Source organism: Lepus europaeus, chromosome X (genome assembly GCF_033115175.1).
Source record: "Lepus europaeus isolate LE1 chromosome X, mLepTim1.pri, whole genome shotgun sequence".
Taxonomy (NCBI): domain Eukaryota; kingdom Metazoa; phylum Chordata; class Mammalia; order Lagomorpha; family Leporidae; genus Lepus; species Lepus europaeus.
In genome coordinates, this window is record NC_084850.1 from 17,009,963 (window position 1) to 17,036,977 (window position 27,015).

The window sequence follows — 27,015 nt, forward strand, 5'->3', positions numbered from 1 at the left end:
TTACTGGTTTGCTGAATTTTGTTACAACATGTATGCCACCCTTCCTTTTCCTTTTCCTACTAAACTGTCATGGCATTTTAATTATGTATTTATAACTGATATATGAGCCATCTGTCAAGAATTCCCACTTTGTTTCACTGAATGAACTTTTTCTGTGATAACAGTATGCTATTAAAATTAGTTTGTATTTTAAGTACCCTCTAATTTTTTTCATTTACACATTTTTGATGAATCACATACATTTATTCTTCCTGAAAGAAGAAGATTAATTTCAAATTCCAGAAATTCATTATTCTTTTTGCATTTAGTATATTCAGCAATTTAAAAAAATGAAAATTTATATACTATGGAGTCTTCATATTAAGTAACAAGACAGATATATTACTTTATTATCATGCAGCTTTCTTTAAGGTTTTGTGACATTTTGGTGGATTTAGATTTTTAAAAAAATTTTTAGGATTTTCAAATAGTTAACATTTGATTTTTTTTCCCTTTTCATCCTTAACATCTTTTTCACAAATTTTTATTTATGGTCTTTACTAATACTTACATCCCTGGCCCCCAAATACACCATATGTCTTTTGACAAAATGGACAAATAGAAATGAAAAATAGAAAGAAGGGCAAATGCTGAGACAAACTGATATCTAAGGAAAGACCGGTTGTGCTTTAGGGCCTTGGAAAGGATGCTTGATGAAAATTTGACTCATTGGTTCAATAAACTAGCTTAATTGATTCTCAGAGTTTGGTGTAATAGATTGTTAGCTCCTGTTTCCAGGAGGTAGTTAGTATAAGCCTGGCATTTCACTGTGATGATGAGGAAAAACTCCTTTCAGCAACATGAAAAGCCATTAGGGCTAAGAAGGAAAGAGAAGGTGTTGAGCAGTGTGAAAAACTGTACTGGAAAGTAATCTGAGTCTCCATGAGAGGTATCGTTATTATTAATGAGTCTGAGAACTTGATGGAATTGTACAGCATTACATGTGTTTTAATTTATGCATGTATTTCAAAAACTAAAAGTAAAACAAAAGAATATAGACACTTCCCGGTAAAGAATAGCAAATGTTTAAAGAGATAGATCTGTATGCTCTTATTGGACATTATACAATGTATATATGTACTGAAATGTCATATGGTGCTCCATAAATATGTACAATGGTTACATCAGTTAAAATGTTTTAAAATTACATTTGTGTACATACATATGAATATGGACACTTGAAAGGTATATTAATTACTTTTTAAAAAGACTTCCTCAAAGCATTTTCTGAAACTAAGAAAATAATTCCTATGGTACCTTTATCGTGCATCTGGGTCTTAATTATATACATTCTAATTCTGAATTATATATACCCTTTTCTTTTGGAGTACTGGTGTTGTGAATGTTATTTCTGTTTTCCAATTAAAGTTTTAAAACCACTGAAGGCATTTAAACATAATCTTCAAAACATTTATAGAAAATGCGTATTTTAAAATAGTTGTGCCTGAATTTCATAGTAAGCTTATCATTTAATTTCATTTTCCATTAACCTTTTGAAGTACCCTTATATACAGAGAGATACTATGTGGCACTGCATGACTGAAGTCCTCCATAATAATGCATTAATCCATTTGGATTAAAACATTGCTAAATTTTACTTGTTTGTTCATTTTTTTTTTTGCAATAGCAAATACAGATGCTTAGATCTGCATTTAGATAACCCATTGGTTGTTGCATGAAAGCTAAATTTAAAGAATATGAGAAAAGTGAAGATACCATTGCAGCAGTGTAGAGAAGATTCAACAAAAACCTGGCTTGGGTCAGTGGCAGTAGGCATGAAGAATAGGGGAAAGATGTGAGGCCTGCTTAATGAGTAAAATATTCATCTAGTATAATGCAGCAGTATAAAATATGCTCTTAAGGATAATTCTTAGAATAGACTTGAAAGTCAGAAAATCTCTCAAAGGAAGATTGATAGATGATTCTAAATATCCCTCAGTACTGATAGATGATTCTAGATACATGTACAAACAAAAATTTTCAACTAATGATATCTCTGCTTTTTTCTCCTTGATGTGTGAAACTATTTAAAAGAAGACATTGGTGAATTATTTTCTAGTATCACAGAACTTATTTCCCCTGTTGTACAAAATGATGACACTAGAGAATAATAATAATAATAATAATAAAAGCTAGACTAGAAACCATTACTTAAGGCCTTGCTCATGTTCTAGATCCTCAAAATGTTGGTTTTAAAGTCTTATTTCTTTACCTCGTTTTCCTCATCTGTAAAATTAGGATAATATACTAAACTTCTCTTCCTCCAAAGAGAGTCTGGGCCTTATATCTTGGAAGTTGATTTTCCCTAAAATCAAGGTTAGACATAGTTGTTTTACATACTCTGGCTTCAAGGTATTTCTCAATGTTAAAAATCTTTCTTCTCCTTACTCTCATTATTTTATTGCAGCTAGATCTTCTCATTCCTTAAGGCCTACCTCAAACACTAGTTTCTCAATGAAATTCTCCCCCTTTCCTAGAGTGTGCTGTTTCTTCTAATTATTAAAGGCCACAGTAGTCTGTTTAGTGACTAAAATTATTTTTGTAAGAACTATTCTATGTCATGTATTGTCACTGAAGTCTCTGTCCTGTAGCCTGTGATCAACTAGTGTTTTGAAATAAATTTCCTCGAACTCCAGAAGCATACACAACACCTCTCAGTCTTTACTGATTAGCTAGCTCTGTGCCATGTAAACTCGCATTGAGTCTAGGATTTAGCTCAATGTGAAAGCTTAGATTCTTCTCAAGTCTTTTCATTGTAAGTATCTTGCCCTGTGTCTACATGGCTTTCTGAATTACTACATATGCAGTGCTGCTTTGACAATCCTTAGTGCACAAAGAAATACTCCACCTGGATTTTTTCCCTGTACCTTGGATGGTACTCTTATTCTGTTTTCTGTTGCTGCAACTGAATACCACAGACTGGATCATTCATAAAGACTAGTAGTTTATTTTGGCTTATGGTTTTGGAGCCTGGGAAATCCAAGACCGTGGTCCTGGCATCTGTTCAACTTTCTGTGAGGGCCTAATTGTGTTTAATAACCCAGTGGGAGGACAGGAGGGATCACGTGGCAAGAAAAGAGAATTAGGAAGCCAAATTCACTTTTAGAAGAATCTGTTCAGCTGGCGCCGTGGCTTAACAGGCTAATCCTCCGCCTTGCGGTGCCGGCACACCAGGTTCTAGTCCCGGTTGGGGTGCCGGATTCTATCCTGGTTGACCCTCTTCCAGGCCAGCTCTCTGCTATGGCCCGGGAAGGCAGTGGAGGATGGCCCAAGTCCTTAGGCCCTGCACCCACATGGGAGACCAGGAGAAGCACCTGGCTCCTGGCTTCGGATCAGCGAGATGCGCCGGCTGCAGCGGCCATTGGAGTGTGAACCAACAGCAAAAAGGAAGACCTTTCTCTCTGTCTCTCTCTCTCACTATCCACTCTGCCTGTCAAAAAAAAAAAATCTGTTTTCACAGTAACTAATCCAGTCATGAGAAAGTGAGAACTCCTCCACTCGGTTGAGTAGCAACTCAGTCCCAAATATGTGGAAATTTTCTCATCCTAAGGGTGGCACTACTGTGACCCAAACGTCTCTTAAAGGTCCCAATGCCTCTTAACACTATTACAGTAGGGACCAAATTTCAACATGAGTTTTGGAGGAGAGAAACCACATTCAAACTATCGTAGTGGTCTATGCTATGTTTCTACTATGTTTTTCGCCTCCCAGCATCTGAGACTTTTTAGTTCAATTTCTCATGTAGTTGAATATTTTTTTTTCTAGCCTGAATCTTAACTAGGCAAAAGCAGGCACGATTGCCTCATGTCAGTTTTTCAAGTAGCACTTAGAGAGGTTAGAGCTGACACATACAATATTCCGTGAATGAGATCCGCTCTACTCCCTCCAGAACCAAGATTACTTACAGACCAAAACCACTTCCACAAGATGGTGAGGGCAAAAGCAGGTTAAACACTATGAGACTTTCCTGTCCCATTAAGTTGTCTTTTCCTACATTCACTATTTTCTTGATTACTGTAAACTTTTGACTATTTTCTATAATTCTGACCAAGTTGTTTCTTGCAGTTTCTGCGTGACGTTTGATGTTTCTATGGAATGGGAGTTTGGATTTTCTCACTCCAACATTTATGCTGACATGAATCATTTTTACTATCATGTATAATGATGTTCTTCACCAGAATTCTCTATTGTTTTGTGTGGACTTTAGTTACCATTTGGGGTCATGTGCTTTCAGCCTGAAGAAATTCCAATAATATCTATTATGAGGAAGAACTGGTATAAATGAATCCTCTCAGTTTTTGTTTATTTGGTAGCAATCTTATTTTCTTATTTTTATAAAATAGTTTTCCTGGAAGTGGAATTCATGGGTGATAATTTCTTTAAGCACTTGGAATGTTATTATACTGCCTTCTTGCTTTCAATGTTTCTTGTGAGAAATAAGTTATTAATCTTATTGGGGTTCCCTTATTAGTAATGGATCATTTCTCCCCCACTAACTCTAAGCTTTTCTCCTTTTCTTTGTCGTACAGCACTTTTATTATCATGTAATAGCAGTTCAATTTCTACTTCTTAAAATGTTATTTTAAGTTTATTTGAAATGGATAAAGACAGGGAGAGATTGAAATAGAGATGGGGATGGGTGGCAAGTACTTGAGCCTCCATTTGCTGCCTTTAAGTGTGCACATTAGCATGAAGCTGGTATTGAAAGTAGAGTCAGGATTCAAATGCATGCACTCTGATATAGGATTTGGGTGTCCTAAGCAGTGTCTTAACTACTGTGTCAAATACTCACTCCAGTCTTTCATTTTTTTGATAATAGCTATTTTAACAGGTGTGGAGTTATATCTCATTCTGATTTTAATATGTATTTCCTTAAGGATTATTGATTTTGAACATTTTTTTTCATGAACCTATGGGGTGTTTGTATGTCTTCCTTGGGGGAACTGTCTATTAAGGTGCTTCACATATTTTTAAATCTGATTGCTACTTTCCTGTTATTGAGTTGTTTCAGAGTACACAAGTGGGTTCCTTACCCAAGGTAATGGCATTGATCCATTCATGCGGGTGGTGCTGCCATAGTCCAAACACTTTTCAATGCGCCACACCTCCAATCACTATTACAGTTGGGATCAAGTGTCTAATATAGGAACTTTGGGGAATCTATTCAAAGCATAGTGCTAACAGTTTGAAGACTGTTTATGGGTCTTTTTCTCTTGTATTTTTTATTAACTAGTGTTTAAACCATTTTATCATTCACTAATTTTTTTTACCATTTTGGGTTCCTAATTTTGTTTCTATTTTTGTTTTGTTTTCAGTTCTTTTATTTTTTTAATTTTCATTAAGGAATGCAATTTCATGAATTTAATATATACAGATTTGGAAACATGATGCTCCCCCCACCTCCCTCCCGCCTTTCTTCCTCCTCCCTTTTCCTTTCCCATTATTAATGCTTACAGAGGTCAATTTTCAGTTAATTTTTAGACTCATAAGATTAAACCTACACTAAATAAAGAACAAAAGCAAACAAACAAGAAAAACATTGCTCTCTGACAGTCCAGGCCAGGGCTGTTCAAAGTCATCACATCTCAAAGTGTCAGTTTTACTCCTATAGATAACATTTTCAGTACTCCATTAGTTAGCACAGATCAGAAAGACCATATAATAATTTGTCCTTTTGACTTGCCCCAAATGGTGGAGTTAGAAATGTGCCAGGGGATTCCAATGCAATCCCATCAAGGTGGCATGTACCAATGCCATCTCACTAGTCCAAGTGATCAATTTCAGTTCACAATTGATGGCTCTGATAGGTCTAAGAGTCAAAGGGATCACCCAAACAAGACTAGTGTCTGCTAATACTAACTGATAGAATCAAAAAGGAGAGAATGATCCAACATGGGAAGCAGGATACACAGCAGACTCATAGAATGGCAGATGTCCTAAACAACACTCTGGCCTCAGAATCAGCCCTTAAGGCATTCGGATCTGGCTGAAGAGCCCATGAGAATATTGTAGGCATGGAAAGCCAAGATACCATGGGAAAAAAAAAAGAATAAGACCTAAATGAAAGATCTCTGTGAGTGAGACCCCAGTGGAAAGAACGGGGCCATCAAAGAAGGAGGTACCTTTTTCTGAAGGGAGGAGAGAACTTCCACTTTGACTAGGACCCTATCGGAATAAGATCAAAGTCAGCGAACTCTAAAGGCTTCCATAGCCCTGGCAACTCATGACTAGAGCCTAGGGAGATTACTGACGCCATAAACAAGAGTGTCAAATTGTTAAGTCAGCAACAGGAGTCACTGTGTACTTACATGTCATGTGGGATCTGTCCTTAATGTGTTGTCTAATGTGAAGTGATGCTATAACTAGTACTGAAACAGTATTTTTACACTTTGTGTTTCTGTGTGGGTGCAAACTGATGAAATCTTTACTAATTATATACTGAATCGATCTTCTGTATATAAAGAGAATTGGAAATGAAAAAAAAAAACCTGGTGTTAAATTGGAAATGGCATAGAAAATTAATTAATTAAAAAATATTATGTAGGATTTCTGTCTTTAATGTGCTGTACACTGTTATTTAATGCTATAACTAGTACTCCAACGGTATTTTTTTCACTTTGTGTTGCTATGTGGGGGCAAACTGTTCAAATCTTTACTTAATATATGCTAAACTGATCTTCTGTATATAAAGAGAATTGAAAATGGATCTTGATGTGAATGGAAGGGGAGAGGGAGCAAGGGGGAGAGGGTTGCGGGTGGGAGGGAAGTTATGGGAGGGGGGAAGCCATTGTAATCCATAAGCTGTACTTTGGAAATTTATATTCATTAAATAAAAGTTTAATAAATGAAAAAAAATTGTCCTTTTGTGACTGGCTTACTTCACTAAGTATAATGGTTTCCAGTTGTATTCATTTTGTTGCAAATTGGGATACTTATGGCTTTTCAAAATGAACTCAGTTTTGTCAGTTTTCTCTGTTGTTTTTCTAGTCTCTATTTTATTTATTTATGTCTTTTTTTGTTATTTGCTTGTTTTGGCCAACTTTGGGCTCAGTTTGTCCTTCATTTTCTAGTTCCTTGATGTGAAATGCAAGATTATTTATTGATAATTTCTATCTCTTCATAGATATTTTCTATTTGATGAGACATTGTCATTAAACCTCCATTTACCTCTAAAAGCAAGATTAATTTTAGTTCATGTTTCTTAGAATAAATTTATTTTCTTAAATAAGTTTTATTGTGTATATTTCAGGCTTACAACGTGATGTTATAGGATACAAATAGTTACTATAGTAAAATAGTTACTATAGTAAAGTAAAATAGTTACTATAGTAAAGCAGATTGACATATATTTCATTTCATCTCACATAGTTGCTTTTTTGTGTGACAAGAATAGTTACAATATATTATTTAAAGAGCATTGATTGTTAAATTAACAACAGAAGTCACTGTGCACTTACTCACTATGTAGGACCTCTGTCCTTAATGAGTTGTCCTATGAGAATTAACTGTAAAACTTGTTTTCAAATATTACTTTATACATTGTGTGTGGGGGAATTCAAACTGTTGAAATCTTTACTTAGTATAGAGTTGGTCTTCTGTATAAAAGATAAGTAAAAATGAATCTTAATGAAAAATGGGATGGGAAAGGGAGTAGGAGGTGGGATGGGAGGGGGGTGGGAGGGCGAGTATGGCGGGAAGAACCACTAATACACCTAAAGCGGTACCTATGACATTTGCATTCATTAAATAAAAACTTTAAAAAATAAAATCCATTATTTAACACAAATCCCCAGTAGAATATAATTCTATTGGCCGGCGCCGTGGCTTAACAGGCTAATCCTCCGCTTTGCGGCACCGGCACACCGGGTTCTATTCCGGGTTGGGGCGCCGGATTCTATCCCGGTTGCCCCTCTTCCAGGCCAGCTCTCTGCTATGGCCCGGGAAGGCAGTGGAGGATGGCCCAAGTCCTTGGGCCCTGCACCCACATGAGAGACCCGGAGAAGCGCCTGGCTCCTAGCTTCGGATCAGCACGATGTGCCGGCCGCAGCGGCCATTGGAGGGTGAACAAACGGCAAAAAGGAAGACTTTTCTCTCTGTCTCTCTCTCACTATCCACTCTACCTGTCAAAAAAAATAAAAAATTAAAAAAAAGAATATAATTCTATTAACTGTAGTCTTCACGTTATGCATTAGTTCTCTAGACTTGTTTATTTTACATACTGCTACTTTGTATCCTTTGACCTATATCTCATTATCTCCCCTATCTCCATCTATTACCACTGTTTTATTTTTTAAACATTTTATTAAAATGAAGTATATATACTAAGAAATACACTTACATATGCAGATCAATGAGTTTTTTGGTCATCTGATCACACTTAAAATCAACTTCCAATTAAAGAACAAAACATTACTAGTACCCCAATAGCCCTCACTATTCCCCCCTCCATTTATTTTATAATGTGCTAAACAAGAGTATATTGTCATTTACATGGCATAATGTTTTATCCCCTTTCTCTATATATTTGATTTTTTTAAGATTCCACTACATTAATTAGATGATGAAATATTTTTGCTTGCTGTGTCTAGCTTATTTTACTTACATCATGTCCTCCAGATCTGTCCATGTTATACCAACAACAAAGGAGATTTTTTTAATTCATTGAACACATTTTTATTAGCTATTCTGTTAAACCAACATGTACCCCTTCTTAGAGGATTCTTTTTTTTTCCTGTTGTATGATTTGAATCCAGCATGTCTCAGATTTTCTTATTGCTTTCTCTCATTCTCTCTCTATATTGCTCTTGCTCTCAATCTCCCCCAACTTTGCAAATAGAAAATTTTAGATTATAAATTATAGCAGCTCTGGGTAATGGCCTCATCATTACTTCCTAGATTTGTTATTATTTGCTTGTCTATTTCTATAGTGGCTAGCTGGATTACTCCTATTTTTCTCTCCCATGTGAGGTCTGTGATGTTGCTTCGTACCAGTACAGTTTAGGCACACAGGGATGAAAGTGGTCACAACAGACCTCTCTTTATTTGACCACACCCAGCAGATGATAAATTCCTCTAATTGCTGGCCAATAATTCTATTGATATAATTTATAGATGTTTATTTTTAGTAACATTGTACTTCTTTGTAGGATATTCCAACTCCTAGTCAAAGAGGTAAGAATTTGTGGAAAGCGTGGTGATATTCCATCCTGGATGAGTCAAAACAGAAGACTAAAAACCCTGAGGGATAGAAGTATAGTTTTAATGGAATGACAACTGAATGGTGGTAATAATTGCAGCAAGGAAGCGGAAGTGAGAATATAACTTTCGAAACACTATTGTAAAGGTATATAATCATTAATAAATACGTATTAATAAATGAATTATTCAATGATTTTGTTTGCTCAGATAAACTCAAAATTGGTTAAAGACTTAAATTTAACAACATAAACTAAGAAACTACTAGAAGAAAATAAAGAGAAGGACTTCAGGATATTGGAAAAGATTAAAAGTTTTTGGATATGACCTCAAAATCACAGGCAATGAAAATAAAACCAGAGAAATGTGATTAAATGACACTAAAAGCTTCTGCTGCACAGCAAAGAAAATAAAACAGTGAAGAGACAACGTACATGATGGGAGAAAATATTTGTGAACTATTCATATGACAAAAGATTAATATTCAGAATATATAAGAAACTCAAACAACTCAATAGCAAAAACACAATCTGACTGAAAAATGAGCAAAGGAATTGAATACACATTTTTCAAAAAAGACATAAATAGCCAACAGGAATTTCTCCACATCACTGCTCATTAGAGAAATGCTAATCAAAGACACAGTAAGCGATTTTCTTTTTCTAGTTAGAATGGTTACTAGGAAAAAGACAATAAAAGTGCTGGTGAAGATATGAAAAAAGGGAACTCTTATGCTCCATTGCTGGAAATGTGTATTAGTAGTCATTATGCAAAACAGTATGCAGTTTCCTACTGGGCATATAACCAAGGGAAATGAAATTGTTTTGTTGAAGAGATATCTGCAACCCAACAATTATTGAAGCACTATTCATAGTAGCCAAGATATGGAATCAATCAAAGTATCAATTGATGGATAAGTCGATATAGACATAAAATTGAATACCATTCAGCCTTAAAAGAAAAAAGAAATCCTGTTATTTGTGACAATATGGTTGAACCAGGATATTATGTTACATGAAATAGGCCAAAGAAAGAAAGACAAAAGCAACCTGTTTTCACCTATGTAGAAGCTAGAAAACTTGATCTCACAGAAGTAGACATCAGAATAATGGTTTCCAGAGGCTGAAAAGGATGAAGGGGATTAGGGAGAAGTTGGCTAACAGGTATAAAATTACAGCTATGAGGTATAAGTTTTGGTGATCTATTGCACAGGATGGTGGCTATAGTTAGTAACAATATTATTACATGTTTTCAAAGAGCTAGAAAAGAGAAGTTTAAAATTTTCAACACAAAGAAATGATAAGTATTTTAGGTGATATATATGCTAATAAATCTGATTTGATCATTATGCATTGTATGTATCAAAACATCAAACTGACCCCTCCACAACAGGTTCTTCAAAATATTTGTGGAAGAATGTAATTCAAAGATAATGCAGATTTTCCATGAATTTTTGAATCCCCCTCATATGCACACTTATTTTATGTCTTATTTTAAAATTAGGTTTTGAAAAGAGATAATTCAAGGTTCATATATATCAATTTCTCTTCCTGCAGGCTGTGAAGAGGATTCTCCCTTCATCAACTCATTTCTGTAGCCCTGTGATGCAGAATGAATCAACAGTAAAGAGATAAATTATTAATAACTGAAAATTAATTAAGGAGCAGAAGACATTAATAAGAGGTACATAGAGGGTAGACACAGAGGGATTGTTAGAAGATCTGAGGAGTGAAACTGATTTGTGAAGAAAATGGAAGAAATTGAAAAGTGACATTTAAAGAAAGACCTTCTCTGGTTTCCAAATCCTTATTCCTAGTTATACTGGTTAGTCTCCATTTGGTCTTTAGACTCATTATCATCCTCTACTATGTTTGTGCTACTGCAAGTTCTAGATACTGCATCTCCCATGTGACTAACTGGGGTTTCTGGTCAGATTCCAGCATTGGTGTGAGGGCAGTGAATGGCAAAAGGACAAAAGTGTAAAAATGGAAAATTGGGGGAGGGGCACTGCAGCTTAGTAGGCTAATCCTCCAACTGTGGCCCAGGCATCCCTTATGGGTGCCAGTTCATGTCCTGGTTGCTCCACTTCTGATCCAGCTCTCTGCTATGGCCTGGGAAAGCAGTAGAAGATGGCCCAAGTCCTTGGGCTTCTGTACCCATGTGGGAGACCTGGAAGAAGCTCTAGGCTCCTGGCCCAGCTCTGGTCGTTTTGGCCAATTGGGGAGTGAACCAGCAGATGGAAGACCTCTCTCTCTCTCCCTCTCTGTCTCTAACTCTACCTATCAAATAAATAAATAAAATCTTTAAAACAAATGGAAAGTGGAAGATATTGGCTATGGTATTTATTCCTTACTCTGCACCAAACTTGGCTATGCTTTTGGCAGCAGTTGCCATTCTTTATTCAGGGTTATAATTCCTATAGAGGTACCATTCTCCCACAGCTACAGCTCCCACTGAGTTCTAGTAACAGCAGGTCCTCCCCTGGTTCCTTCAGTCTTAGACACGATAGCAGCTTTCCTCCAGATCTTTGTCCCCATCTCTGTTGAGTTCCCCCACCATACATACAACTTTGTAAAATTTTTCTTTATATTGAATCTTCTTCAATTATAGACTTTGAGGTTGCTATCCATGCACTACTGAGACTAGTATAGCAGTCTTTAACTGCAAATGAAGGGGCAGGCATGCTAACACAGTGGGTTAGGCCACTTGATACACCTGTATCCCACATTCGAGTACTGATTCATGTCCTAGTTCCTCCACTTCTGATCCAGACCCATGCTAATGTGCATGAAAAGCAGCCAATCATGGTCCAAGTACTTAAGTTCCTGCCACTCTACTCTTCAAATAAATAAGTAAATCTTTAAAAACAAATATTAAATAAACACTTGGATTATTTTAACATTACTCTTCATTGTATAGACTCTTTTGGTCAGAATACAACACCAGGAAATAACACATGAATAACAATTTAGCAAGTATCATATAATACAGGATACTTTGAATCTCTTATGTAACATTTATAACTCTAGGAAAGGGCATAGGAAAATGATTTATGTTTCTAGCAAGGTTTTGAGGTAACATCAGAAAAATTTAGAAGAGAAATAGATTACACGCTTACTGCTCTATCTGCAGACTTTATGATTTTGTGATATGTAATTTCTATTCCTAACAGTTCTCACTTGCCTTAATGAAGTTAGTTAATGATTTCCTTTAATTTTAATAGAAAGTAATTTTACTTCCATTTAGCTTTTCTAAATTATGGTTTCTCCTCCATTACCAAAGAGCTAGAGCTGACATTCATGTACCACCTGGGTGCCTATAATCAATACTTAACACGTTTGAACTATATGAAACTACCAAATGTAAAACTTACTAATTAATGCTGGCACATATAGGAAATTTATGGCAATATTTGGCTCCAGACAATTCAGTAGCTACATTTATAATAGTCCTTTAGGTAATTTTTTTAGCTGTTCTTGGTGATTGGTTAGCACAGTATGACCAACGAGAAGGAAGTTGAACAAATGGCAAGAGTTGTGACTGGTTCATGCTTGCTTTCTTTGGCTCATCGTAAATCATCACCTGTTTCCTTTTTTATCCAGGATTTTATGCCTTTGCCCAATAGGCTTATTAGTGCAGAGTTGCATATAGAGAAAACTCATTCTAAATGTACTATTGATAGAAAATCCTAGTGTGCATCTTTTTATAAAGAAATCACTTCTACTTTGTCTCCAAGTAAATTAAACATAGGAAATTTGAGTTTTACATATATTTGTAACATGTTTTCATTTTCTCAGCAGTTCTTAATGCACCTGCAGAGTCTAATTGGGAAACAACTTGACTCTAATAAGCATTTGTATTTCTCAGCTATTTTCTGAATTAAATTCTTTGTAATGTCTTGGCTTTCAGCCACTACCCCATAAGTTTTCCTGGAGAGAAACCTTTATGGCTGATCCTAGGCAAGATACAAGTAGGGCCACCTGCTTGGCAATACTGTTGTTTGCATCCTCCCCAATAATAATATTTATTTTTTGGCTTTCTTCCCCACCATTTTCAGAAAAGGATGCTGATAAAGATTTTTTTAAACCCAATTCTAATTCCTAGATGTCTCCAGTGAATTAATATTAGATCTTCATGAATGTGGGCCATTCTCAGGTATTTGAGGGTAAAACTGGAAAACCACCCAGCCTCCCAACTGAGCATACCCTACCCTGACAAGCCTATACCTTATCAAGATAATCTTTCTGAAGTCTTCAGAGAAAAGATACACAGACCAGACAAAGGAACATTTAAAAGGCACTAACATTTCCATCATTACCCTTGTAATATGATATTAAGTGTTCTGAGTTTTTTCTAGTGATTTATCTATTCTTTTGAAAGACAGAAGTTAGAGAGAGAGAGAAAGAGAGAGGAGAGAGAGAGAGAGAGAGAGCGCAAAAATGAGAGCAAAATTGAAAGCAAGAGTGAGAGATCTTCCATTTGCTATCCCTCATCAGATGGCCACAATGGCCAAGGCTGGGACAGGCTGAAGCCAGGAGCTTAGAATTCCATCTGGGATTCCCACATGGATGGCAAAGGCCCAAGCATGGGGCCATCTTCCACTGCCTTCCCAGGTGCATTAGCAGGGGTTTGAATGGAAAGTGGAGCAGCCAGGACTTGAACTGGCTATGCATGTGGGATATGGTATCAAAGGTGGCAGTTTAATCTACAGTTCCACAACAATGGCCTCTAAGTATTATGGTTTAATGAATTATTTTAATTACCATTTTCTTTGTGGCTCAAATTGTTATTGAAGAACCTTTATAACAAAGAAGGTAGAAATGAGATGTTTCTGGCTTCAGTCTGTAGAAAAGAATGTTATGCTTAATTACCCTTCATTTTCTGCCCTTTATAGGCCCATTTTTGTATCTGTGTCTTAAGTTTTTTTTTTTAATTTATTCAAAGAGGCCAGGGGAAAATGAGCATAAAGTGGAGTGGAAATGAATAACCATTTTCTGAGCACTTATTATGTGCCAGACCATTGATAAGGTCTTTATACACATTATTTTGGTTAATCCACATTAATTCCTTTTTTTTTATAATCTTTTTTTTTTTGACAAGCAGAGTGGACAGTGAGAGAGAGACAGAGAGAAAGGTCTTCCTTTTGCCGTTGGTTCACCCTCCAATGGCCGCCGCGGCCAGTGCGCTGCGGCCGGTGCACCGTGCTGCTCCGATGGCAGGAGCCAGGTGCTTATCCTGGTCTCCCATGGGGTGCAGAGCCCAAGGACTTGGGCCATCCTCCACTGCACTCCCTGGCCACAGCAGAGAGCTGGCCTGGAAGAGGGGCAACCGGGACAGGATCGGTGCCCCGACCAGGACTAGAACCCGGTGTGCCGGCGCCGCAAGGCAGAGGATTAGCCTAGTGAGCCGTGGCGCCGGCTTACATTAATTCTTCATAGTAGGTGTTATCATTATTTCCATTTGACAAATGGGAACACTGAAGCCAAATGGATGGAAATCATAGATTATACATTCAATGGTAAATCTGAGATTTAAACCTAGAGTTTGTCTGACTCCAAAGTCTGTATCCTTATTATACCATGATACCTCCCACTTTGTAGATCACTCATCTCTGTGAATTTCTTACCTTTTTTCAAACAGGTTTTCATGTCCAGATAGTGACATTGATAGCATTATATCAAACTATAAAAGATATTTGGCTATTACAGACAGTCTCACTGTCTCTTGATAGGACCACCGCTATGTTATGAGATTATGTGCAGGCATCATGAACTTTAATTCATCTGCACTATACTCCTATGCTTGCTTATAGGAATAGGCTTAATATTCCATTTTAGAATCTTCATGTTTAAATTTTAACCTATATTTTACTCATACTCACAGCCTCTCCCACATTCATACCTCTGACTGAATGGTTGTTGCTCTTATTCTATGGTGCTTTTTCTCCTCACCCACTAATTATGAGCTGATTGAAATGGCAGCAAGAAACTTGATAGAGCCATGTGATGCAAGACATTAAATGCTTATTTTTTTAACTTTTATTTAATGAATATAAATTTCCAAAGTATAGCTTATGGATTACAATGGCTTCCCCCCCCCCCATAACTTCCCTCCCACCCACAACCCTCCCCTTTCCCACTCCCTCTACCCTTCCATTCACATTGATTCATTTTTCAATTCTCTATATATACAGATCAGTTACAAGTAACTAGCTTGGGTCTGGGTCCAACCCCAGACTTTGTCAACTTTAGAGATGTAGCCACTGACCATTTTGTACTACTATTGCTTCAACTGCTCCGCCAATTATAGGTGATGTTCAAGGGCACCTTCCCAAAGTATCCCTGCTGCTAATGAATCTTTCTAGACTTTGTTTTGCTCTATGTTTTTTTTTTTTGACAGAGTGGAGTGTGAGAGAGAGAGAGAGACAGAGAGAAAGGTCTTCCTTTTCCTTTGGTTCACCCTCCAATGGCTGCTGCGGCCTGTGTGCTGCGGCCGGCACACCACGCTGATCCAAAGCCAGGAGCCAGGTGCTTATCCTGGTCCCCCATGCAGGTTCAGGGCCCAAACACTTTGCCATCCTCCACTGCACTCCCAGGCCACAGCAGAGAGCTGGACTGGAAGAGGGGCAACCGGGACAGAATCCAGTGCCCCGACCGGGACTAGAACCCTGGTGTGCCAACGCCACAGATGGAGGATTAGCCTATTGAACCATGCGGCCGCCTGCTCTATGAATTTTTGAGTAGCTACATGTCCTGTGGTCTCTTCATATCCATGAGGATGAACAGTTATGAGAATGCCCTACAAGGAGTAATAGAAGGCAAAGCTAACAAGGAGACTTAGCAGGCTTTGCCTGGGTCTCCTAAACCATCTGGTACCTGAAACTTAACTTATATTTACTCATTCACCAAGCCCCATGAGATAATGAATGTCAGCCCTTAAGCAGGGGGGCAGCATTGGGCTATTAAATATAAGATAAGGGAAGTTTGCTTCATGTGAATCCCCCAGAATGCCATAGTGACATTTTGGAAGATATCTTAATGGCCATGAAGTATATCAGACAAAATGAAGCAAGATATTTTATGATTTAAAAATCCCCTCAAGAAGGACAATTGCCTAATTGGGCTCTAGCCAATTAAAATGGATGCAGACAATAGGCAGAGTAGTACAGGAACAAGTTACTGAAGATCAACCAGATTGGGAGTTACTATTGCTTTCCTTCTAGGGACATGTGATTAGGAAATATTTGACACATGCTTTAGCAGTCATTAATTAATACTTTGCTTTCCATTATAAGGTTGAATTTTCTTTTCTCCAAAGGCTCTGCCAAGAGCTGTCTTGAGAAATCTTATTAGCTCTGAAGAGATCACTTAACAAAAAAGTAGCTTTTTGCTGCCTCCCTAAATGCCTTTCTTCTTCATCACTCCCTTATTATCTTGATATTATTTAGACTACCCATTGATTCTATGCAAACTTTAGATGCCCTGTTCTTCTCAACAAAGTCCTCAGCTGGGGATTGTGGCTGTATTGCTAGGAACTAGTGGTATGTTGACCCCAGTGCCAATGCAGAAGATTTATGTATCTTTAATTCTGTTCTCTTGCTTCCAGGTAGTACTGATTTAAAATATCAAATTGCAGATGACATTGCTTTGTTGTTTCTCCTATAATTTTCCCATGCCTTTCAGAAAGAGGGCCCCACAGGTCATTGAGAAGAAACCAAGCATGCTCCCTATCCTTTACTCCTTCCTTCAACTAACACACAATCCCATCTTCCAGCTTCCTATGTCTAGTAATAGAATAACAGGACAATGTACTTCATGTGTAAAATCTTAGTTTTTCAAAAGTTTTCTTGTCTTCCTTCATCCCCAATATTTCTTCCTGGCTTTGCCCTCTTAATGGTCAACGCAAAGAAGGGAACAATCTGAATGAGGGGAAGAGAATGCAATTCTTTTTTTTTTATTAAACTTATATTTAATGAATATAAATTTCCAAAGTATAGCTTATGGGTTACAATGGCTTCCCCCCTCCCATAACTTCCCTCCCGCCCGCAACCCTCCCCCCTCCCGCTCCCTTTCCCCTTCCATTCATGTAAAGATTCATTTTCAATTCTCTTTGTATACAGAAGATCAGTTTAGTATATATTAGGTAAAGATTTCAACATTTTGCCCATATAGCAACATCAAGTGAAAAAACTACCATTGGATTACTAATTATAGCATTAAATAGCAATGTACAGCACATTAAAGACAGAGATCCTACATAATTTTTTTTTCCAAAATAATTAATTTTCTATGCCATTTCCATTTTAACACCAGGTTGTTTTTTTTTTTCATTTCCAATTCTCTTTATATACAGAAGATCACTTCAGTATATAATTAGCAAAGACCTCATCAGTCTGCGCCCACACAGAAACGCAAAGTATAAAAATACTGTTTCAGTACCAGTCATAGCATCACTTGGCTTTAGACGACACATTAGGGACAGATCCCGCATGGGGTGTAAGTACACAGTGACTCCTGTTGCTGACTTAACAATTTGGCACTCCTGTTCATGGCGTCAGTAATCTCCCTAGGCTCTAGTGATGAGTTGCCAGGGCTATGGAAGCCTTTAGAGTTCGCTGACTTTGATCTTATTCCAATAGGGTCATAGTCAAAGTGGAGGTTCTCTCCTCCCTTCGGAGAAGGGTACCTCCTTCTTTGATGGCCCCGTTCTTTCCACTGGGATCTCACTCACAGAGATCATTCATTTAGGTCTTTTTTTTTTTTCCATGATATCTTGGCTTTCCATGCCTGCTATACTCTCATGGGCTCTTCAGCCAGATCTGAATGCCTTGAGGGCTGATTCTGAGGCCGGAGTGTTGTTTAGGACATCTGCCATCCTATGAGTCTGCTGTGTATCCCACTTCCCATGTTGCATCTTTCTCTCCCTTTTTGGAGAATGCAATTCTTAAAAAGGCAAATCCACAAGCCAGCGCCGCGGCTCACTAGGCTAATCCTCCGCCTTGCGGCGCAGGCACACCGGGTTCTAGTCCCAGTCGGGGCACCGGATTCTGTCCCGGTTGCCCCTCTTCCAGGCCAGCTCTCTGCTGTGGCCAGGGAGTGCAGTGGAGGATGGCCCAAGTGCTTGGGCCCTGCACCCCATGGGAGACCAGGATAAACCCCTGGCTCCTGCCATCGGATCAGCGCGGTGCGCCGGCCACAGCACGCCGGCCGCGGCGGCCATTGGAGGGTGAACCAATGGCAAAGGAAGACCTTTCTCTCTGTCTCTCTCTCTCTCACTGTCCACTCTGCCTGTCAAAAAAAAGTTTAAAAAAAAAAGGCAAATCCACAAACAGTGCAGAAGAAAAGGGCAGGTGGCCAGAAATTGTGGCTTCTTTCCTTTCTTTCTGAGGTTAGCTGTGATTGGTGTTGAAAACATAAAGATTTATATTGGACAACACATAAAGGACAGATCCTACATGAGACATAAGTACACAGCGACTCCTCTTATTGATTTAACAATTTGACACTTTTGTTTATGGTGTCAGTAATCTCCCTAGGCTCTAGTCATGAGTTGCCAAGGCTATGGAAGCCTTTAGGGTTTTCCCACTTTGATCTTATTCCAAGAGGGTCATAGTCAAAATGGAAGTTCTCTCCTCCCTTCAGAGAAAGGTACCTCCTTCTTTGATGGCCCCATTCTTTCCACTGGGATCTCACATGCAGAGATCTTTCATTTAGGTCTTCTTTTTATTTTTTTTCACCAGGGTATCTTGGCTTTCCATGCCTACAATACTCTCATGGGCTCTTGAGCCAGATCCAAATGCCTTAAGGGCTGATTCTGAGACCAGAGTGCTATTTAGGACATCTGCCATTCTATGAGTCTACTGTGTATCCCGCTTCCCATGTTGGATTGTTCTCTTCTTTTTAGTTCTATCAGTTAGTATTAGCAGACACTAGTCTTGTTTGTTTGATCCCTTTGACTCTTAGAACTATCAGAGTGATCAATTGTGAACTGAAATTGATCGCTTGGACTAGTGAGATGGCATTGCTACATGCCACCTTCATGGGATTGTATTGGAATCCCCTGGCACATTTCAAACTCCACCATTTGGGGCAAGTCCAGTTGAGCATGTCCTAAATTGTACATCTGCTCCCTCTCTTTTTCCCACTCTTATATTTAACAGGGATCACTTTTCAGTTAAAATTTAAACACCTAAGAATAATCGTGTGTTAATTACAGAGTTCAACCACTAGTACTAGAAAAGAAAAAAAAAACTACTAAAAGGGATAAAGTATGACATTGTAAATCAACAGTCAGGACAAGGGCTGATCAAGTCACTGTTTCAAAATGATATTTGTCTCTTTGTGAAGTAATGCTATAACTAGTACTAAAACAGTATTTTTTCACTTTGTGTTGCTATATGGGGGCAAACTGTTGAAATCTTTACTTAATATATACTGAACTGATCTTCTGTATATAAAGAGAATTGAAAATGAATCTTGATGTGAATAGAAGGGGAGAGGGAGCGGGAAAGGGGAGGGTTGCGGGTGGGAGGGAAGTTATGGGAGGGGGGAAGCCATTGTAATCCATAAGCTGTACTTTGGAAATTTATATTCATTAAATAAAAGTTTAAAAAAAATAAAGATTTAATGACAGGAATATGAGATTTGCAGGTTTTTGCTTTTCACTGGCCCCAGCACTTTTATCGCTGTGAGACCTCATCAGAGTTCTCTGTCATTCCTATTCTACTTCATCAGTTGTAAGGTCTTAAGGAATCACATAGTTGATGCTGTTCTTCCTTCTTGAATTGATAAAATTCACCCAAAAAAGAAACAGAGGGTCTTCATACAGTTGTTCTCCTAGTCTATTTTAAGATGAATATAAGATACTTTGTTCATGTTTTTTTAAAAAAAGATATTTCACTGTTAATTTCTTTCTTTAGCTTGCACTTCATCCATTAGTCAAGATGAAAATACTTTCAAATACATTATTTCTTGTATATTATTTGGTCACATTGTTTATCAATACCACTTGAGTTCTTGTGTTGACACTGGCAATGCCTTAGTGCATTTTGTGCTGCAGAGAGTCCAAGAGGAGGATATTCCCATGGGAGCTTCTGAGAGGGTTTAATGAAATAAATTTTCAGGAAGGAAATTTCACAATATGTGCCAAAGCCTTCCAAATATTTTCACTCAATGGTTAAGTAAAATAATAAAAAATCCTATCATGGGATATGCTATTCCTATAAAAATTACACTTGTGAATCTTTGGTAGTCACATGGGAAATTGTTTTACAGCTAGAACTCAGTGTGAAAAAAAACCTCTGCACAGATTGGTTGAAGTCTTTATTTAGTGGAGCATTAAGACTTTTTCTATAATTGTAAATTAAAAATATATTATCTTAAGATAATATCTAAAATGTTTAGCTAAACATAATCAATAAAATACTGACATAAAATGCATCAAAATGTTGTGATTAAATAACCCTGAAAACCTGGGGATACTAATGAATATTTTACGTATTTCTACATTAAGAAAGTTAAGCATTAAACATTTTGTTAAAAATAAAAATCTCTTACTATAAAAAGCGAATATAAGACACATGATGATACATGAAGGACTTGAAAAATTTCATGGAAAAGTGAAATTAAAAGATAAGTATTTTTCTGCAAAAATTTAAAATCCACACATAGCTTTCACATAATAGTCATTTTCCATGAACTTTTTAAAGACCTCTTATATTTCAAAACCTTTGTGTAATGAATTACACAATTTGAGGCTTCTCATGGTGTTTATCTTGTAGTTTCATGGATTCATGGCTTCAGAATTAAAAAAAGAATAAAAATAGACAAGCAAAAAGGAATGTTATGATAGAAAAGGGCCAACAGGGGGTCAAGAATCCAACTTCAAAGTATCAGTGACTTAACATTGTTTAATGATTATTTTTATATATTTAATTATAAGAGACCTATTTATGGTGTTTTATGGTGTTTTCACTGAAAAGTATTTTCAGAAGGGCTGACACAACATTTTTCCTTTGTTCTTTCCTATATCTCTAGTTAGTTTAATGCTGTAGTTAAAACATATTAGACTTTCTGAGGTAAAGGTTCTGTTCAATCATTCAATATTCAGTGTCATATATTAATCACTCACATTTTCTGTCTAGATTAGAATAAGTCTTCAGTGAGTTTTCAGATAATTTAAAATATTTCCCTCTCCTGAAACCCCCAATTCTATATATAGTCACAAAATGAGGTTAGTGTCAATTAAGTGGCACACTCAGAAGCACAGCTCAGGTTTTCTGATTCACTAACAAGAAATCTTCACAATACCCAATTTTTCTTACAGGAAAGGCTTCCAAGAAGTACAACACTCAGTCTTCCAAGGAAGGGGACCTACCGGACACTTGTTGATGGTAACTGAAATGTTCCCCATTTTGTTGGAAGTTGTTATGCCTTCAAGAAGATATTTTAGAAAGCTACTTCAGAATAGTTGGTAAAATAAGCAATCGTGATCTTGACAACACATATGTTCTTCACTTTACCTGTTCTAATAAAAAATCAACAGAAAGCTTAAAGTTGATAAGAATAGATTTATATATATATATATATATTCATAGGGCAATCTCGAGAAAGAAGAGAGACACCACATCATGGAGCAGCAGAGATGGTACAATCACACAATGATGAGCAAGTCACTGCCAGCTACTCCTGCAGCCAGTGGCTGGGGGGAACATCATCTTCTTGAAGTTAGGTGAGAGGAGCATGTGGCAGCCCATGGCACTGCTTATATTGCCTGAGGAAGAATCTCACAGTCCCCACTGACTTTGAGTTTGGTCTGAAGCGCTAGTGGGATGAGGTGCAGAGTGCCCACCTAATTCCATGAAGGGAGAGCACAATGCTTTCCTTCCCTCCTCCCACCAAATTGCCAAGTGATAAACAGGGAAGGAAGCTCCATCTTGGTAAGGTCAGTAGAGGCTGATGTGGCCTGTATGCAACTGGGGGATTTTATTATAAGGATAAACCCATGGACACTACTGACTTAGAGTTTGGCCTGGAAGATTGACACGAGACAGGGTGCCCACTTAGGCCTATGAAGTGCCCCACCTCACTTAGACACACTCTATCAAGACTCCCAAACTTGACTTGCATGGAGCAGCACTGACTGATCTCTGTGGCAAAAACCTGGCTCTGGGAAGGCCAAGGATCTTTTCACGGATAGGGAGTAGTAGCCCCCTAGTACCTGTGACTATGAGAGCCCTGCGCTCTGTGACTGTGGGAATCCTATGACTGTTCCATAGGATATAGGCTGTGGCTGGGTCTTTGGGAAATCACTAGGTATGGTTTCAGTGGCTTCAGAGTTAACTGAGTGCTGGAGTGGGTCATCGCAGAGGGCTCCCTGTTCACTCTAAGAGACACACAGATGTTTTGTGCAGTTCATGCACCTGGGTGGTGGGGTGAATTGGTGCTCTAAGTTCACCCTGGGCAGTTGGTTCACATTGGCAGAGGGCCTAAGCTATGAACATGCTAGCTGTGATCATACCCTCCCCACTGCTGATGGTAGCGATCTACCATGCCCAACTTCAGTGTAACTCTGGACTCTTGCTCTATACTTGAGCACTGGCCAGAGCTCTCTGGCCCCACCTGGCACATGCCTCAGGATATCTGATGAAGGAGCAGACACTCTACTAAGCCATAGAGGCATATATCAAAGATAAAACACTCAGAAGAGAAAAACAGATGCTTAAAAATAAACATAAATACAGGAAACATGAACAAGACAATATGACTCCCCAAAAGGAACACAACATTTCAATAACAGTGTGAAGATGAAGAGATTGATAAAATGCCTGGAAAGGAATTCTAAAGAATGGTCATAATATTACTCAAGAAAACATGGAAGCAAATATATGATTTGAAGAAATCCATATATGACATGGAATAAAAATTCTGCTGGGAGACAGAAATCTTAAAGATACATCAAACTGAAATATTAAAAATGAAGAATTCAACATGTCAAAAAGAAAATACAGTGAAAAGCCTTAACAATGGAATTGGTGAGACATATGAAAGAATATCTGAGCTAGAATATAGATCGTTATGGATATCTCAGTCAGAGAAAAGAAGATGAAGACAAAGACGAAGAAGAAGAAGAAATTGGACAAACTGAAAACAGTGTTTAAGATTTATGGGAGACTATGAAACATATTTGTCTCATGAGTTCCTGAAGGTGTGGAAAGACAGGTTGTATAAGAAGGAATATTCAGAGAAATAATGGCAGAAAACTTGCCTAATTTTGAGAAAGGTAGGGATAATCAAGTAAAGGAAGTACATAAAACTCCTAATAGGAATTATCAGAAAAGACCTTCACCATGACACATTATAGTCAAATGTTGAAAATAAAACATAAACAAAAATGTTGAAATATGCAAGAGAGGAACAATAGATTACCTTCAACTGATCTGCAATTAGAATAACAGAATTATATCTCATCGGTAACCCTACAGGCTAAGAGAGACATAATCCAAGTACTAAAAGAAAAATAATGTTAACCCAGAATACTGTACATAGGGAAGCTCTCACTTATAAGTGAAAGTTAAATAAAGACCTTCTAAAACAAACAGAAATAGAAATAATTTGCCACCACTCATCCAGACTTATAAATGATAGTTAAGGATGTGCTACAGACAAAAACAGAGAAAGAAATTCATCAGCATGAAAGAACATGAATGCAGAAAACCTCCTAGTAAAAATACAAAGAAAATATAAAACAAACAATAGGAATATTTATACAAAATGGCAAGACTGTCATTACTTAATCATATTCTTTTTGTTCATTTATTAAACATTTATTTAATGAATAAATATTTCCAAAGTACAGCTTATGGGTTACAATGGCTTCCCCCCTCCCATAAATTCCCTCCCACCAGCAACCCTCCCCACCCCCGCTCCCTCTCCCCTTCCATTCACATCAAGATCCATTTTCAATTCTCTTTATATACAGAAGATCAGTTTGGTATATATTAAGTAAAGATTTCAACAGTTTGCCCCCATATAGCAACACAAAATGAAAAAAAATACTGTTGGAGTACTAGTTATAGCATTAAATAACAGTGTACAGCACATTAAAGACAGAGATCCTACATAATATTTTTTAAATTACTTTTATATGCCATTTCCATTTTAACACCACGTTGTTTTTTTTTTCATTTCCAATTCTCTTTATATACAGAAGATCGATTCAGTATATAATTAGTAAAGATCTCATCAGTTTGCACCCACACAGAAACGCAAAGTGTAAAAATACTGTTTCAGTACTAGTTATAGCATCACTGCACATTAGACAACACATTAAGGACAGATCCCACATGGGATGTAAGTACACAGTGACTCCTATTGCTGACTTAACAATTTGACACTCCTGTTCATGGCGTCAGTAATCTCCCTAGGCTCTAGTCATGAGTTGCCAGGGCTATGGAAGCCTTTAGAGTTCGCTGACTTTGGTCCTATTCCAACAGGGTCATAGTCAAAGTGGAAGTTTTCTCCTCCCTTCAGAGAAAGGCACCTCCTTCTTTGATGGCCCCATTCTTTCCACTGGGATCTCACTAACAGAGATCTTTCATTTAGGCCTTCTTCTTTTTTTTTCTTTTCCATGGTATCTAATTAATAATATTCTTGAATGCAAATGGCCTACATTCTCCAATTAAAAGATACAAACTGACTGAATGGATTGAAAAAAGACCCATCTAACTTTTGCCTATAATAAACACATCTCAGCAACAAGGATATACACAGTTTGAAAAAGAAAGGTTGGAAAAAGTTATCCAATGATAATGGAAATCAAAAATTAGAAGAAGTTGACATCATAATATCAGACAAATAGACTATAACACAAAAACTGTTAAAAGAGACAAAGAAGGGCATTATGTAATGATTAAGAAATCAAATCATCAGGAAGATGTGATTGTAGTAAATGCATATGCACCTAATGCTAGGGCACCTTGTTATTTAAAATAAGAGTTAATGGATCTAAAGGGAGACCTAGACTCCAATACAATAATAATATGGGACTTCAAAACCCTACTTTCATCTTTGGAAAGATCACTAGACAAAAAATAAACAACATCATCAACAACAACAACAACAACAACAAAAACAGAAAAAAATACACCATTGGAGAAATGGACCTAATTGATATCTATGGAATATTTCATCCCACAGCTGCAGATTAAATATTCTTTTCATCAGTGCAGGGAACTTTCTCTAAGATAGAACACATGTTAGGCCATAAAAGAAGTCTTTACAAATTCAAAAACTTTGAAATTGCATCCATGTATCTTTTCTGACCACAATGGAATGAAGCTAGAAATTAATAATATGTGGGTGCAAACTGTTGAAGTATTTATACTAAATTGATCTTCTGTATATAAATAGAATTGAAAATGAATCTTGATGTGAATGGAAAGGGAGAGGGAGCGGGAGAGGGGAGGGTTGCGGGTGGGAGGGAAATTATGGGAAGGGGAAGCCATTGTAATCCATAAGCTGTATACTGGAAATTTATATTCATTAAATAAAAGTTAAAAAAAATCTTTTTTAAAAAAAGCTAAAAAAAAAAAAAGAAACTAAAAATATGCAAACTCATGGAGACTCAGCAGTGCACTCTTGAATGAAAAGCAGGTCATAGAAGAAATCAAAGAGGGGGCCAAAAAGTCCTAGAAATGGGTGGAGATGGCAATACAATATATCAAAAGTTATAGGATAGAGCTAAAGCAAAATTAAGAGGAAAATGTATAGCAATTAGTGCCTAAGTCAAGATTTTGGAAAGGCATAAAATAAATGATCTAAAAATTCATCTCTAGTATCTTGAAGAACAAGAACAGAGCAAACCAAAAAATAATAGGAGGAAAGAAATAATAAAAATTACAGAGGAAATAAACAAAACTGAAACAAAAAATATACAAAACATCAGTGAAATGAACAGCTGTGTGTTTTTTTTTGAAAAAATTCAAAAATAAATTGATATACCATTGGCCCAAATAATCCAAAGAAAAAAAGGAGAATATCCAAATTAATCTGATATGAAAAAGGAGATGTTACAACAGATACCAGTGAAATAAAGACAGTCATCAGGAATTACTACAGTTTTTTGCCAACAAATTGGAAAAACCAGAAGAAATAGGTAGATGTCTGGACACATAAAATTTACTAAAATTGAGTCATAAAGATATAGAAAGCCTTTCTTTAGTTAGAAAGAAACTAAAAACATTTTATATGGTTGTGCTTAAGTTTACTGGTTAAACAAACTACACCATGCTAGATATTTAAGAGGTGTTTTCAAATACATGATTCTTAAAATTTATAGAAGGCATTGGACCTTCTGGTACATGTTTTCTTAAGTTGTTATCTAATGGTTGAAACTGTTTGCTAAGTATTCATGTGATATTGCTACTGTCAGCAAGCGATCTAGCACTTGATCCCTCATTTCTCTATTCTAAGCCCAACTTGTTCTTTCATTTCTCTATTCTCTTCAAGATAGGAAACTAATTCTATTATGAAGGAATCTGTAGGATGCACAATTTAATCTTTAGACCTTATAAAAGAGATGGCTAACATTTTTCTATAATAGCATAGCCAAAATAAGAACTTAAATAATAATCTCATAGCTAGATTCACTTCGCCATCAGCGAAGTATACAGTAATTAGAAAAAACCTCCCTTTCAGACCAAAGGGAAAGAAAGTTTTAAAGTGAGAATATAATTTTCCTCATGGGCATTGTCTACCTTAGAAAAACTACTACAGAACATGC

The 27,015-nt window shown here is 37.0% G+C and overlaps 1 pseudogene; it reads left to right on the forward strand.

Annotated features, from left to right (window-relative positions):
* Positions 1–7,726: 7,726 nt before the first annotated feature.
* LOC133752489 (securin-like) overlaps positions 7,727–27,015 on the forward strand; it is a 135,312-nt pseudogene continuing 116,023 nt past the window's right edge.